This window comes from Mytilus californianus, unplaced genomic scaffold (genome assembly GCF_021869535.1).
Source record: "Mytilus californianus isolate M0D057914Y unplaced genomic scaffold, xbMytCali1.0.p SCAF_19, whole genome shotgun sequence".
Lineage (NCBI taxonomy): Eukaryota > Metazoa > Mollusca > Bivalvia > Mytilida > Mytilidae > Mytilus > Mytilus californianus.
This window is the reverse complement of record NW_026262667.1, coordinates 6504974-6522684: the sequence shown is the minus strand read 5'-3', so window position 1 is coordinate 6522684 and position 17711 is coordinate 6504974. Positions and strand designations below refer to the sequence as shown.

At 32.6% G+C, this 17711-nt stretch overlaps 1 long non-coding RNA gene across 1 annotated transcript; it reads right to left on the bottom strand.

Annotated features, from left to right (window-relative positions):
* Positions 1-4752: 4752 nt before the first annotated feature.
* On the bottom strand, positions 4753-15598 carry LOC127727176 (uncharacterized). Its single transcript, XR_007993814.1, has 4 exons — positions 15231-15598; positions 14084-14322; positions 13200-13490; positions 4753-4852 (listed from the first exon to the last, which is right to left on the bottom strand). It is a non-coding gene; the product is annotated as an uncharacterized LOC127727176 (long non-coding RNA).
* Between the last annotated feature and the right edge of the window lie 2113 nt (positions 15599-17711).

The window sequence follows — 17711 nt, the reverse complement described above, 5'->3', positions numbered from 1 at the left end:
TCATTCCGTCATTCCGTCAACAACGAACAGTTATACAGGCTTTTTTCAAAACGCCTTCCCATATTGAGCTAATTTTTAGTTGTGAGTCTACTATGTTGAGTTACAGATCGAGTTTAAGTTTGGTTCCGCTCCGCTGATGTTTGCCGAAATAACGGGCTTTGGACTTTGAATATTTCGTGAAAATGATAGTTTTACATACTGATTTCTAAACGGCTTCACATATTGAGCTGATTTTTCATATGTGAGTCTACTTTTTACCGAATTATGGGCTTTGGACTTTTTTAACGTGAAAATAACAGTTATACGGACTTTCATTCTCAAATTTCCAATCCTAAAAATGGCTTTAAGCTTTGTTTTTTTGCGATCGGGGCCACTCGTGTCGTTCCGACACATCTAGTTTTTACTTTTTTTTTTTATTTATAACGTTGCCAACTTATTATTTTCATTAAGCTTTTTAGTCGTTTTAAATCTGATTCTGAAACATTATACTTGCATATTCTTTACGGTCAACTGTACATACCTGTTGTTAACAGCGCGTGACAGCAATTTATTTGTTTATAAGTAGGTATTTTTTTTTTACATTGAGCTTTTAAAAATGATTACCCATAACTCATGGAGACGCCTATTGTCCTACAATCTGCCGATACTTATAAGTTGGTATTGTATGTAGGGTCATACTTTTCTCAGAGTGTTAATGCGACATAACTTGCAATTCATCCGATTTTTACTGATCGGCAACACAAGTATTTAATAGAAAAACAAAGGATATGGAGTATCCATTCATGACACAAAATCAGTACATGCACAGCAAGAGCGAAATTCTTCATTTTTCTTATTGTATATTTTAATTGGTTTTGAACAGCTTTCAATATTATTTGAGAAGTCTTATAGCCAGCCCAGTATGTTTTTTTATATCCCGTTAGTCGTTTTGTGCAGAACGTTTCGGAGTTTTCGGTTATTTTCAGTTATTAATGCTTTTCAACTTCGTAATATTTGGCTTTGCAACTTGTTTTTTATTCGAGCGCCACTAATGTAGCCGAAAAGCGCGTCTGTCGTACCAAATTATAAATCTAATATCTTTGATAAGGCTTTAGACTGGTTATGTGTGTCTTTTTATCCTATTTTTTGCTAATTTTGTGACGATCTTATTAGGCATTACCTTTCCGACTGTGTGGCGGTTTGTTCTTGTATTGTGCTGTTATACTACTGTCATAAGTTAGAGTGCGTTCAGGTAAAAAAAACATGTTTAACCCCGTCACATTGTTTTTTGTGCATGTCGCAGGTTTAAAGCTTGTGATTTTGTAAGTGTCGTTGGTTGCTGTTGCTCTTGCATTTTATTTTTATTATTATTTTAGCACCTTTAATTTGTGTTACAATGTATTGTCTGAAATATCATACTTGAATATATTTGAAATACCTGTTGGGAAAAGCGCTTATCATTTTATTTGTTTGAGATTTTGTCAATGTTTTCCTTATTTTCGAAGATTTTTCCGCATTCAAGATATTAATCTGGTAAAGAAATAAACGTAGTTTTTTTTTCATTAACTTTTTTTATCATTAAATCTATAACTCTAAACGCAATGAATTCTTGTCTAAAACAATAATTTGAAGACTTTTACTGGTAAATTTTTTATAAAATTTGGTAAACTCAATTGGTTTTACTATTTATTCTCTCAAACATCATGTTTGCAAATGCTTTGACAATCAACTCGGAACCCCAACTTTTAAAATCGGATTTTGACAATATGTTCGACAATTTTATAATCGATACAGCTGCTTGTGGACTGTTATTCTCAAAGGGTATCACACGCTTGATAACCAGTACTTTGGTACTTGGATGAAAATACGGATATCGTTTGATTTAAATTTGCTATTTTAAATCTTGTAAATCGTTTTAAATTAAGGAACAATCATCCCTCATCCACAGCTCTGATTCCTTTTCCGGTTTTCGGTTATTATACAGTCCGCCAAAAGTTAAGCACCACTTTTTTTATTGCATCGAATTTTTTTTCATTTAAAAAAATCAGTTAATCCTCGAAAAAGAGAAAATATTCATGTAGCATTTTTGCTAACATATACCATAAACAAACCGTAGACTTAAGTTTGTTCACGTATGCAGGTTCTATGCATTTGAAATTTGCGTTCATAGAATTAGTGAAAATTACAAAAATCAGAAACGGAATTTAAGTTTCACTGTGATTTTATTTTTTTACAACAATTAATCACCCAATATCATTAAAAGTCTCTACAGATAATCTTTGGTGTGTACGGCAAATTTAATGTTAATATTTGAGTCAATAGGATGTGTAACACCCTCTGTTCCGGTACAGTTCCATAACATACTCTGTACAAGCCTTCTGAACTTTAGTTGAGCAAATGTATTCCATTCAGCAACATTTGCGCTTCTTAAATCGCTAAGATTTTGCAAAGGTGGATCTCTGCGATTGAGATTTCTGCCAATGGCATGCCAGACATGTTCGATAGGGTTCATGTCTGGAGACATGGAAGGCCAAAAGATAGTGTCAATGGCTTCTTGCTCTTTGTACTCTTTGTACTCGGTTACAATCCTTGCCCTGTGTGGTATAGCATTGTCGTACATGCACAAGGGTCTTGAAGCAAGTGGAGGATTATCAAAATGAGGGACTACAATGTTTCTAAGCACCAAATCCCTGTATGTCTGTCCGTTCAAGTTACCCTGCAGAATATGCATACCCACTATACAACAGTATCAGAAGAAACCCCATACTGTAACACCACCAGCAACGTATGCAGTCGATGGGCAAATGTTGTTTTGGTCATTAGCAGTTTTATTTCCACGACAAACTCGTATTCTGCCGTCTATTGGTCGTAACAGAAACTGCCTCTCATTTAACCAATGAACATTTTGCCAGCTTCTCATGTTCCAGCGTCGATGGTCATTAGACCTTTGAAACCTGATTATACGGTGCCTGGCTGTTAAGGCAGGTCTCTTGACAACACGACGTGCTCTTATGTAGCCTCTATGAAGTCGACGGACCAATGTTCGAACAGTTACATGACCACCTTGACGACAGTGGTGTCTAAGTTGTGGGGCAGGAGTAAATGGGTTGGCTTTAGCACAACCAGTAAGGAGTCTGTCATCACGATCGGTAGTTAAACGGGGGTCTTCCGGACCTTGGTCTATCATTTACAGTTCCTGTGTCAACATGACGTTGTAAAAATCTGACAATGACGGTGTGTTTAACATTAAAATGGTTACCTATGCAACTAGTGCTCCTACCGGCATTTGACATGTCAATTGCTTGTCAAGGTTCAGTCACATATAACTTACCCCTTGCCATATTTCACAGTGACTTGGTGAATGTCAAATTTCACCTGTACGCGGGACATTAGGAAGATGATTTAAAGGCATTGAAACAGTATTCGAAAAAGTGAAGATGACCTTTAATAAAAAATTGCTTTGCGTGTTTATCGGAGTTTATTTATTTTTTTTGGTCGTAATGAATTTTCTTAGTGTATGTTATAGGCAATTCATAACACCAAACATAAATATTTTTTTCGCAATAGTTAAAAAAAAATATTGCCAGTTATATTTAGGTGGTGCTTAACTTTTGGCGGTCCTTTTTTGGTTTTATCAGCTAATAAAGTTTGTATTATGTTTTCGATATTCAAATATTTTGACCTCGAGCATCATTGATGATACATTTTCTGTCGAAATGTTAATATAGTGCAGTAGCATTGGTACCGTTAATGTTTTTTTTATAAAACATAGGATGAAAAACTAAAGTATACATTTTGTAATTCCATTTTGTTTTTCATAAAAAAAAATTTCAAACATCTTCTTTGCATTTTTTTTTACCGTCGATGGTATATACATGTAGCCAACGCGTGGGACTGAAATTTATAATGTATTATTTTCATTGTATTTGTGTAACTTGATTATGACATATTTTGCGAATATAGATCTTCATGTTTACGGATTTATATTTTATTTTTGCTAGTTAAAGCGCCTGACTATATTTTATCAAAATTGGTCAATATTTTTTAAACGATTTTCAAGACTTACCTCGAATTTCAGATAAAAACCTATATAGAATTTAGTAAGGCTTAATCGTCTGATTTGTTTACTACGTAGCCATTTTTATTTATTTTTATGAATCTGATTTCAACATTTTGATATTGATTTTCTAATGAGTTGTCTTTTACTCAATTCGTTGTTACTTGCATACATTTGAAAGAATGGAAATTCAGATTTGGTCAATATTTTCGATATTTTTCAATACTTTTTAGTAAAAATTTTAGCTTTATTTTTACATTTTATCAATAATGCACGTAACCATTTATTTTCCAAAAAATCTTTACAACAAATTTATTCCATAACTCACAATGCAGTTATACATGCTCGAATATTGGTTCTCATACCACATCTTCTTATATCTATATACATGCTCGAATATGTTTACAATATACATAAAGTTTTGTAACACATTATATACAAAATTTACAATCCAGAAACACATGCTCAAATGGGTTTACTATTTATTTTTGGTGACACTATTAAAATTATGGTAACCACAATCCCTTCCTCTTTTCCTCGATAGTGACATCACTGAATGAGACGTATCACCAAAAATGTACTTACACGATCATCATGACGGATCTGTCTACCCTTCCGGATAATCTTATATCCCCCTTGTTGATGGTGTGGTATCTGTTGCTCAGCCTTTAGTGTTCTATGTTGTGTTGTGAAAACTGTTGTTTGTATTTTCGTTGTTTTTCTTTTTTTCTTTTTTTTTTGCCAAGGCATTGTCAGTTTGTATTCGACTTATGAGTTTGAATATCTCTTTGGTATCGTCCGCTTATCTTTTATTGTCTAAAACAATATATTGAATATTGTGATTAAACTTTTTATAAAGTTTTATTAGTTTTTACTCTCTCAAACATCAAGCTGTCCAGCTGTCCAATGTTGTGACAGTCAACTGGTGACTTTGCTTTAAAATCGTGGAAACATTTTAAAACACATTTGGTCAATAATTTCGACAGTTTTATAAAATTTAAGATCAAAGACTGGTATCGAATTTAAATTTTTTATTTACATAGCCAAGTTAAGTTTTAAAAACAAACGAGCACATATAACTGCATTGTGAGTTAGTGGTTGTATTTGTTGAAAATCTTCATGAAAAAATTTTATCTTAAAAGACAATAAAAATATTAAACTATTTTAAATTGTATAGGAGTTTTCATCTGAAACTGAAAGAATATCTCTGAAGTTGTTTATAAAATTGACTTGATTTTTACAAAAATCAAAGAATGATTTTACCAATGATATTTCAACTTCGTACTTTATTTGGCCTTTTAATATTTTTTTTATTCGAGCGTCACTGATGAGTCTTTTGTAAACAAAACGCGCGTCTGGCGTACAAAATTTCAATCCTGGTATCTATGATGAGTTCATTTCCATTTAACGTCAGAAAATATGAAAGCTTGAAGTTTCAGACAATAAATTGTTTAGCAAATAAAACTGCATTTTGATTTATGGATACAGTATTTTGAAAACTGTAAAAAAGTAAGGTGGTAACATTATAAACTATATGTTAAATTTTATACCAGTTTTGATCCGAGGAAAGTCTCTGAGAAAAGGGGTCGGATTTTTTCAAACCAAGCTTATCCTTTTGATCGTGAAAACATTTGAAGGCATGCTAAATGTGAAACCAAATGAGCTTATAAAACTCCGTTGTGAGTTAAGCATTATTCTTCATTTGGTCAATATGGTGGACGATTTCAATACTCTCCTAGAATTCCAGATAACATTTTGATTATAATGTGTCCATTATTCTTTTCAACAAATTTCATGCAAAACACACCATGTAGTTACATTTGATCTTATGTATGTACTATCTATAGTTTGAAATATACAGTTTATATCTTTGACGTTTTATTGAAAATACCATCTGGTAACAGCGCTCATATATTTATCATTCTAAACTGTTCAATAGTGTGGACGATTTTTGAGATTCTCCTCAAATTCAAGCCAAAAAATGGTGAAGGATTTAACATTGCTACGCGTGCAATTTGTTTGTGTTTTTTTATCTATTTTTTTTTTAATTATTTTGAACATTGAAATCAATAACTCTGAATTCAATTTCTATCTGCTCATATATATATATTTATTTATTTGTTTAAACAATTATTTTCCGTAACATTCTCTTTGCATTTAAATTACCGCCAATGGGACATACCTGTTGTCAAAGCGGACCTAAAATCTAGAAAAATTCTTCAAACGCATGAAATTTAAAAAGTATTTTCTTCATTTAATTTGTATTTTTAAAACTGGGTTTATGATATATTGTTCGAATCAGTTTCTTTGTGTTTACATATTTTTTTGGCGGGAAATCGGCATACATGCTGGTTATCGTTGTGAATTGTATTTTGTACAACTTAAGGAAATTAGAATTACTAATTTTTAAGATATTCTCTGATTTAAGGATACAAAAACTAACATAGCTTTAGCATGTGTATTTCCTTAACAATTTTTTTTCAACTTTCAACCTTTCCCAATTCAGTGATATGTCCTCGAACAATTATTTACAATTTATTCTCCGAATCATCCTGTAAACATAATTTCAAACGGTCAATACGCTTGATTCAAATCGTTATCTTTCTGTCAAAGTGTTTGGTTTTATATGACATTATTTGACGTCATTTGTGCGTTTGCTGGGCCAAAAATCTAAGTCAGTACGTTGAGCAAAGGAATATATATTCTTATAGGATCATTTCAGTATGACTGCTTAGATAAAAGTATAAGAATATAAAAAAAAAGTTTTTCTTGTATTGGAAATGATATGAATCACTGTATTGGAAACACCTCTCCAGAAAAGCAGATCAATATTTTTCAACATTTTTCGACATTTAAAGCGAATTATAGATAAACTAAGTGGCACACAGTTTTTAATTTTATTCTAACGTAGCCAATTAGCACACATTAACTTGTTATTTAAATTTATATTATTTATTAATGCTAAACGGAGGCTATTACATTTGCTATTTCTTTAAATTGATCCTATTCGCTAAATTTTTAAAAACAAAAAAAGATCCATTAAAAGGACTAGCCATACATGTTTGTTATAAAATTAGGAGATATGATAGGACTGCACATGAGACAACAATCAAAGGAGTCCAAATAAATCAGATTTTAACAATTATAAGTCACTGATTTCTGACAAAAAAAAAAAACAAACGAGAAAAAAACATGACAGACAGCAGCTAACCTCAACCACTGAATAACAGGCGCCTGATTCGGACTAAAGTATAAATCAATATCAATCAATACACATCCAATGGATTTGATGTAGAGTAAAGACGTCATTAGCAGTCTGAGAAAAGCATTACCTTGGTCGATGCCAAACTGTACATAATATATCTACAACATGTAGGACCATATATATATATCAGTCGACCTTTATTTTTTATTTTCATTACAATTTTCAGACATAATAATCCACACTCAAATTTCAATCAAATAACTTCAAATGCTTTTTAAAATTTAGTTTGTGATCATTTTTGTGTACATATTCTTTTGACTGTTATTTGTAAATGCGTGTGTGAAAAGCGCGGGTCCGTTTTTTGTTCCGATTTTGTCGATAATGTCGACAATTTTCAAACCTTTTCTCTAATATCAAATTAAATCTGTTTCAGGATTTAATATTCTAATAATGACGTTTTTAACGCTTTGAGTACACAATCGTGGTAAAATACGAATATAGTGTATGTCACCTCATCATGATTTGTTTTGGCAATTTCAATCATACTCCCACGTCGTGTGCTTTTTATGAATAAGTTATCCGAGGTCAATTGGTATAAAGGACGTCATGGATTGATTGATGGTTTGGCTGCTTAACGTCCAGTGGCAAATATTGCATGCATGTTCAGGACGAGAACAAATTAACAATAAATACAATAGGTAGGTCCTGTAATGGAGGCCGTCCGGGATGAAGATCAGGAAATTTTGATTGCCACTGGAAAATGAGGGTATACTTGGATAGGGACAGACATTTTACCTTGCAACAGGCAACCTATGGGCCCCTCAAAGAGTTGTTGCAAGGGTTCTTAACGTGCAAAGAGTGTGGAACTCTTTTTACAAGCGGTTTTGGATTTAACGTCCCCATTCTGACCGGACGTGGCCGCGTACTTGTACATCAAGCACAGCCAAACGGACGTCCAACTTTGAAAAGGATTTTACTGCCGTTCGGAAGAAGAACTAAGGGACTTATCATGTTTTACCTGGGAGGAGGGGAGGGTTGGTAAAATGTAGGGGCTCAACTTTTTTTCTGTAAGTGGAAAATTGAGGTTCAAATATTTTTATAAATTCAAAGTGTGGGGATCAATTTTATCTCTAATGAAACATTTGTGAACCTTTGGAATCTTCAAGTATATCCTACATATCATGTGTGTCAAAGATAAGTGTTTTGCATGTTAAAAGTTTGGCATGTTTTTATTCCCCATTTCCATTCTCAATTTTATTAATAGATGGGGGATCACATTTTTTGTTAATGTGTTTAAGGGGGGATAAAATAAAAATAGTGAAATATTATGGTGGATCAAGAAAATTTTATATGTTTGATTTCAAAATGAACAGTCCCCCCCTCCCCATCCCAGGTAAAAAAGATAAGTCCCTTAGGGACCATATTTCTTTTCCCCCATCACCTTTGTGGGTTTACAATGCGTAAGAATATAAGTATTCCACGGGAAAATGCACGAATGTGAAACTGAAAGTCGTCAAAACATAGAAACATAAACTAACGATGATAAGAATTTGTTGAATTTTTTAGTAATAACAGCAAGATATTATTTAACTTCGTCCAAACTTATTATGTTATGGTAAATCGTTGAGCATGTCATTAATTCTTCACTTTTCTTAGTCTATTACGTCCATATTAATAGCATGTTTAATTACGGGATCATCCAATATTTGCCTTTACCCAGAGCGCATCCATCCAAAAGAATGGCCGTCTTTGTTCTATTAGAAAAGAAATAATTCATGGGGATTTGAATTTTTATTGATTTCACCACGGGTAGCGCTCGGGGTAAAATATCTAGCATAAAGTGCCAACTCGTGGCAAAATCAATTGGAAATACATTTGAACCTGTTACAACATCGCTGATTATTCTTCTTTTAGATTTTGTAAATTTTTACGACAATTTCCGAGACTCTCCCTGAATTGAAAATTTAAAAAAAGGTCTTAGCAATGCTCTATAGTTTCATTTTTTATCTACGTATCAAAACAAAAGTAAATAAACAAAAATACCGAACTCCAAGGAAAATAAAAAAACTGAAAGTCCCTTATCAAATCAAAAGCTCAAACACATCAAACAAATGGAAAACAACTGCCATATTTCTGACTTGGTACATGCATTTCCTTATGTAGAAAACGGTGGATTAAACCTGGTTTTATAGCTAGCTACACCTCTCACTTGTATTTTGTATCAAAGTTTCAAAAATAAGTAAATCCAAATGCAGTTATATCTGCTGTTCATACAATTTATTGTCTGAAACATCATGCCTTCTTGTTTTTTTTTGTTTTTTTTTTTACAGTGAACGGAAATTCCTTTTGTTAAACGCATGAAACTCATTTTTATTTGCATATCATCAAATTATATAGAAATAGGAAGATGTGGTATGAGTGCCAATGAGACAACTCTCCATCCAAGTTACAATTTATAAAAGTAAACCGTTATAGGTCAAGGTACGGCCTTCTACACGGAGCATTGGCTCACACCGAACAGCAAGCTAAAAAAGGCCCCAAAAAATTACTAGTGTAAAACCATTCAAACGAAAAAACCAACGGTCTAATCTATATAAAAACGAGAAACGAGAAACACGTATGAACTACATAAACAGACGACAACTACTGTAATCAGATTCCTGACTTAGGACAGGTGCAAACATTGCAAAACCTTCTCCCTTTTCTGAAACAATAGTATAACATCACAACATAGAAAAACACACTATAAAATATCAATTGGAAGGCTTAACTCAATCAAAAAACGTAAATTAACACACAATGAACGAATAAATTTGAACTGTGACACCTGAATGCAAATACACAGTTAATAAAAAATTACAAGGGCTAAATAATTAAAGTCAAAAGTAAATAAACAGGTTTAAACAAAGTTAAAGTGTGATATCACTGTGAAATTTCAAACAATTTATAGAAATTCATCACTTTTGAAGAAACCTGCGTCATATTATATACAGGTAAATGAAAATAATTTTGTTGTTAAGTATACTTCTTCTTCTGTGTGTATATACATGCATCAAACACTTAATTTTCATATTTCGTCAAATAACGAGACTACCTCGAAATCTGAATAACAAAACGGTATAGATAAAGGCAACAGTAGTATACCGCTGTTCGAAACTCATAAATCGATAGAGATAAAAACAAATCCGGGTTACAAACTAAAACTGAGGGAAACGCATCAAATATAGGAGGAGAACAACAACACAACAAAAACACAACATTAAAATGTAACACACACAGAAACGAACTATAATATAACAATGGCCATTTTCCTGACTAGGTACAGGACATTTTAAGAAAATAATGGTGGGTTAAACCTGGTTTTGTGGCATGCCAAACCTCCCGCTTTTATGTCAACGCCAAACACAACACAAAAACGACATCACATGACAGGACCACAATACAAATAAATTGGAGAACACATAGGACAAAGAAACACACGAATAATAGCTAACAAAAGGTACTAGGCTTAAAATTCAATACGCCAGACGTGCGTCTAGAATTTATTATTTCTTTAGCTCAATTGCTTTAACAATTTATTGTCTGAAATATTAAAGAGAGACGAAAGATACCAAGGGACATTCAAACTTATACATCGAAAATAAACTGACAACGCCATGGCTAAAAAAGATAAAGACAAACAAACAAAAAACATACACAAAAACAACATAGAAAACTAAAGACTGAGCAACACAAACCCCACCAAAACTGGTGGTGATATCAGGTGCTCCGGAAGGGTAAGCAAATCCTTCTCCATATATGACACCCGTCGTGTTGCTCATGTAAGTACAAAATCGATGATAATTCTAATTCGGTAGGTCACATTCAGGGAAAAGAGGACGGGATTGTAGTAACGACAATTGGAACATATCCGTCGTCATCTGTAAAACAGATATTCTCTAACAGTCAACCAACTTATTATGGCGTCCGTAAAATTAATTTTGATATATTGATAATTTCAACTTCAACACTTGGAACTCTTAGTTTAATAGCTTCCTTGTGAGCAGTAACCCTCTATCAAGGAAAGCATGATAGGAAATACAAGCCCTAGAATATCGTATCAACTGGGCGATATATACTCCGAATGCAGGCGCTGCTGAAATGTTGCTACATAGAAATGGAAAGTTCACAATTGGGAAGCTGCAATCATCTCTTTGAATGTAAAGTTTTGTTTTTTACCGACCCTCATTGTCAATGTCTAGATGTAAGTCAGGATATGAGGCAGACTTAACTGTATCTGTTGAATCCTTTATATCAAGTTCGATGGGATAGATGCGTTCAACAAAGTAACTAAATTTTGAATTATTTAGTGAGGGAACATCATCTTTTTAGTGGAAAGTGAAGTTGAAGGATACTGCTAACTTCTTTTCTTTCATCCTAAGAAGTTCCTGTAAGAAGTCAGCCTCATACGAATAAAGGAACACGTCGGCAAGAAGAGGAGCACAATTGGTTTCCATGAGAATACCGATTGTTTGTTGAAAAACACGTCCTCCAAACGTAACAAATATGTTGTCAATCAAGAAATCAAGCATCTTGATAATGTCAATTTTTTGTTTGAATCAGAGTGATTTTTTAAAAATGTATGATTTATCCCGCCCTAAGACAAGATACTTGTATCTACGTTGGCCATTCTTTTTTATGAAACAAAGCAGGACCAACTCTTTCAATTTGTCTTTTAGTGTTGAATAAGGAATACTTGTGTAAAGTGCAGAGAAGTCAAATGATTCAATACTATTGCAAGGTGAAAGAGTCTTAGATTGTAAGTACTCTAAAACATCTGACATTTTTTTAGGATCACGTCACCTCTAGAATAGGTACTTTCACAATAACTTTGAAGCCCGGCTTTGAATGTTGATCAAATTGATGTTCAGAATTTAGAAAGAGGTTTCGTGCATATATTTTACGGCCAATTGAAATATCTGAAGTTAACTGCGCTGAACTGTGTATTGTTCATATTTCACCTATTTATTTTTAGAATTTCAAATAAAAATCTGATATATCATGTCAACTCGTAAAAGAGTTGTATTTAATTTTCATTCAGATCTCAAAATTGTAATTCATAACTCACGATGTAGTTATATTCTCTCCTTTTATAAACAAGGTATTGTCTTCAACTTTAAATTTCAATATTGTGCTGACGATCAATGCAAAATACCTGTTAGTAACATTGATAAAACATTTCCTCTAATCTTAGATCAAAACCTATAATTGAATTCAACACTTGATTATTTCTTTACCTTAAAAAACTAAAATGACAACCATTTACTTGACGGTCAAATTAATTCGATGTTTTCTAAATGTAGGTTCTGTACTAATAAAATTGTGAATGGAAATGGGGAATGTGTCAAAGAGACAACAACCCGACCATAGAGCAGACAACAGCCGAAGGCCACCAATGGGTCTAAGCCTTTATCGACAATGTCCTTGGTTTTATGTCTTCTTATGAATTTAAAATAGCTTGTTGCGGCTGTAGCTCTACGACTGTGCACATTCGCTGTCCTAAACGCTGCCGAATACTTCTATCTTGGCATTGCACAGGATCTTGCTTTTCTTAGACTGCTAATGACGTCTTTATCCGAAATATTTTGGACGTGTACTGATTGATACTTTTTTTCTGGGAAAACTTGATTTATAATTAATTAGGTTTAAACTATAGTTTCCATTAACTTAAAGTAGTCTTAGCTGTGTACTTTTTTTCTTAACCTTTTTTTAATCCAAGCTTATTAGTATTTTAATTTCTGTTTCAATTGCTTTGTCTTGAGCTTTATTGAAAAATCTTTCAAGGTCTTACATCATTTATAAACTCTGGAAAACAGTGTTCAACAATATCTAAAATAATTTCGTCACTTGTATCAAATTATCAATTAAAAATATCAGTGTTCCTGACGTAAATTTCTCATTCTTAATTGACAAACATACCTCTGCATCACAGTGGTTCTACAACCAATATTCATTCGCAACCAGTTGAAATCCATTACATAAATCTCTTTTGATTTTTGGTGTACATCATATCCGTAAAAAGTACTGAAGAGAAAGGTAAATGATGATATTCAGGACTCAAGTCATATTCTTGATATTCTCTTCTTTTCAAATTTGTCATCTTGTGATATTGAGCAAGTAAAGGTATAGCTTCCATACAGGACTTCTTTCACTTCGAACAGTTTTAATATTCCATAACTTATGCAACAGTTTAGTTGCATTACATGCAACCTTAAGGTGGCTCGGGTGTCTTCTTCCATCTTGGATTCTGAAGTAGCAGATAACATTGGTCTAGATCTTTGACTAAATGTGCAAATTTTGAGAGTAGTATGCAATTTATGTGTAAGACTTTTGATATAATTACAGAAAATTGTATGTTTTATCATAATGATTGCTGTAATTTCTCAAAAGCACCTTATTTGTGTTTGATTATTTTTTTTTCAACTTTGCCAAATAAGGGGAGATAACTCCGATAAAGTCATTTTTATAATAGAAAGTGTTGTGAATTTATCTATTTTAATCTGTAGCAAGAAAACAAGTTCGGTGACCCCATTTTTTCTTTTTCTTATCTGAAAGCATGTTATAAGAGCTATCTTCTCACATTATATCTTAAAATTCTATCAGGTAGTTTTCTTTTTATCACACAAAATTTGATTTTCCATGCATTATCTCTACAAAATCTGACAATTTTGCACTACCTGTAGCATGAAAAAAAGTCCGGTGACCCATACTCTTATTATATTTTTGAAAAAAGCATGATAAATACTTCATTTTGACAAATTATTAAAAAATTCTATCAATTTTAATTAAGACGCCCTAGCCACCTTAACAACACTTTCAGTGATGCTGCTGAAGTACAGAATCAAAAAATCTAATATGTGGTGAAAGTAAATCCCTCGATCAATAATTGAATTTAATCTTCGTACGCTAGGAACGATTTTCCAGCCTATCAATTGATTTTATCAATTCACTTTATTTCTCCACAGAAATATATGAGTGAAAAAATCCTATTAACTTTTGTATCAACCATTTCATCATAGTCAGTCATTATTATAAACATCACCTTCAATGACAACTTCGTTAATATCAACATGCATATAACTTCCATAATAATAAATATCATTAGCAATATACTAACTTTCAGTAACTTCTAGTACTCTAGGTTGGTACAATGTGTCTTCAGTCTTTTTTTATGTTTTGTGTCTATAAGATGAGTCAAATATTTTGGACTAATTATTACAATTTGTTTTATGTGGTGGGATACCAACTATCCTAATTTGATGTGAGAGGTGAGCGCTCGCATAGATAATTAACCCCGCCACATTCTGCCAAGTCAGGAGCCCGTGATTCTTTGGTTGTCTTTTGTCGCTTTGTCATAATTGTTTTCTGTTTATTTGTTTTGTATTCAAATCAGGCCGTTTCTCGTTTGAATTATTGTTCGAGGCCTTCAATATGGTATGTAACTTGCTAATTGTTGAATGCTGTACTGTATCATATAACTGCTTACATGTACGCCTTTGAGTCTCTAGTGAATGGTCTTCTTATTGGCAATCATACCACATCTTCTTTATTTTACAGTTTCTAATGGTTAAAATCGGAATTCGATCGTTCAGAATCTAAAGTGTATAAACCATATATAAGAATAACAACATTACAGTTAGCAAGTAAGATATAACTTTATATGTTATCATATTAATATTAAATGTTTGTTTATATTGTAAATTATCAAAAAAAAAAAATTGGAATTTGAGTTTTGACTGATATTCAATTACGTACTTTTAAGATAACACAAGAGTGTTTAGAAAGTGGATTTGTCAATCACCAAACAAGCCGTCATTCATGCTCGAAGGTCTGTAGATGCTACTAATTTAGACCTTAATCGCATATAAACCATAATCTAATCGCAAAGTCAACATTGTCAAAGTGGTGCGAGGTGCTTTGAGTTAACAGATAAAATTAACATTTACTCACCCTTCATGAACCCATGCTATTTCTTGTAATTCACAGTGGTCGAAATGGCACCTGACAATGCGTTCGTTGTCGCTAGTACATATCTTATAAGCGCTATTGATTTTCTCCTTGATTTGTTACCACAGTTAAACTAGGTTGGTCTCAATTTTGCCAAATATAAGAACAAGATTCTAAATAAGTCATCAAACAGAACTTAGGTGAGCGTCAATAGTGTGTAAGGTTCGTATATTCTAAAACAATATATATAATAGATACCTGGAAATATCTGGAAACGACCCAGAGCTAACTTTAGACAGTGTTTATTTGTAAGATATTGAATATATAGGTTACAACAAAATATATTTTTATGATATTATTAATTTGCACATACATACCAACAAACGGCAATGTAAGTCATTGGCTCCTTGAATATGTAAGCTGGTAGTTACGATGGTCAAGTTTTTTAGTTTTTTAGAATAAAAAATCTTAAATAAAATATCGATTCATTGGACTGGTTGGTAGTAACAAGTTCTAAAACATTTTTTTAGATAAATTTTTTACAACTTGAACACGGAGCTGAATGATCAATAAGGTACATTAAAAGAAGAGCTAAATCTATGTTAAGTCAATATTTTTGGGGGGAGTTGAAACCTAAATGTGTTATAAATCATGTCAATACCGAAAAACTGTTTCGTGTGTTATTGTTTTAACTTACCTTCTTTTTTATTTTCTTTCACCTTTTCATGGTTTATATCCACAACTTACAATTCAATGTCAGTTGCTTCAATATGGAACGCAGCAGTTGTTTCAGTGAGCGCTCTGACATTACGTGATGTAGATGTAGTTTTATCAGTAATTGATATTTTGACATTTCATGATTTGGTTTTGCATTACTTAATAAGTTTTATATATTATTTAATGTGGTTGTGTCATTAGGTAATGTGGTTTCATCATTACTTGATATGTGTGTGGCTTTGCATGATGTAGTTGTTTCATTAGAAGCTATGTTTGTATTATTATTTCGTAATGACGATTCATCAATTCGTAATATGGCTAAGTATTACATATATTGATAAGACTTTATCATCTTTTAATGTTGTATAAACGTTACTCGATGTGGTTTTCACATTTTTGATATGGCTTAAATATTATTAAATGTTGATTCAAAATTTGACAATTCTTTAAACCGCGATGTGTTTGTTCCAGTGTTTGATGTGGATTTGTCAGTCTTCTACGTGATTATCCCATTACTTGATGAGATGAAACCACGTGACTTATTTAGAAAAAGTCCTAAGATTGAAACCCAATGTCCATGTCGTTTGTTTTAAATGTGGCTCCGCTTAAAATGCATAGACCCCAGTATTAAGTTTTAGGTACTTTATGAAACAAAACATACAATTAATAAGATCGAGTTCTATTTAATATTCGAATGTAATGAGACTACTGAAAACAAGCTGTAATCAATAGCAAAGGAACATTTTATATAATATCTCGGAACACACCTTTTCTTTCTAAAAACTACAGAAGGACAGATCTGGATGCAGCGCTATGTTTTATATAAAAATCAAAGCAACGAAGGGATAACGGCGGAAAAAACTGTAAAAATAAAAGACACAATTGTCTCGTGGAAGTGAACGTTCTCACTTGAAATTAATATTCAGCTGGGCCAAACAAAAGATTTGAAAATTGGTAGATACGTCTTCTCCACTAAGAATCCGGCATTAAGGAGTAACATCGGAGCAAATACTGGTCAGGGCACAGTCAGAATAATGAGTCAAGGAAGGATAACATGTCTTTCAGTGTACTGTAACATACTGAACTGATACGATGACAATAAGAATCAGCCTGTCAGTTAAGTATAAAAAAAGTTCGTACTCACATTACATTATAGAGGGGGATTTTTTTTTTTCATATAATGAGTTTGGAAATGTATTGTATATCCCATATGCAGGCAACACGGACATTAACAATCACAAGGTTCAACATTAAAGACTAAAGAAAGAGTAGCATGGAATGCAATTTATCAAAAATAAAAGATCATTAATATTAGTTTATACACAAATGATCATACATATTTAGAAAATCGGATGGAAAAAAAATTGGAAAATGTTTATCATATGAAGTCGCTGTTTCTCCCTTTTCCCTCTAAAAAATCAACTATGAGCGTGATTTGATTCAAAATATATCAATGATTTGGACTATGATGTACAACTTGTTTATTTTTTTTTTTAATATACTTCTGATTCCATTTGAGAGATAGGGGACAAATAGTGGACGGACAAATAGGGCAGGAATAATTCCCAAATGTCTTATATATTGTTATTCTTTCTAATTTTTTACCCTCGGCCCCATATTTTCCGCCGGCTTCTACCCCCCGCCCCCACCTTTTTTAAAATCCTGGATCTGCTTTAGAATATTTGATTACAAACTAAATACTAGAAGTTCTACTCGAACTCTTGACTCGAAATCGAACTTTCACTCGAAACGGAACTCTATTTCAAA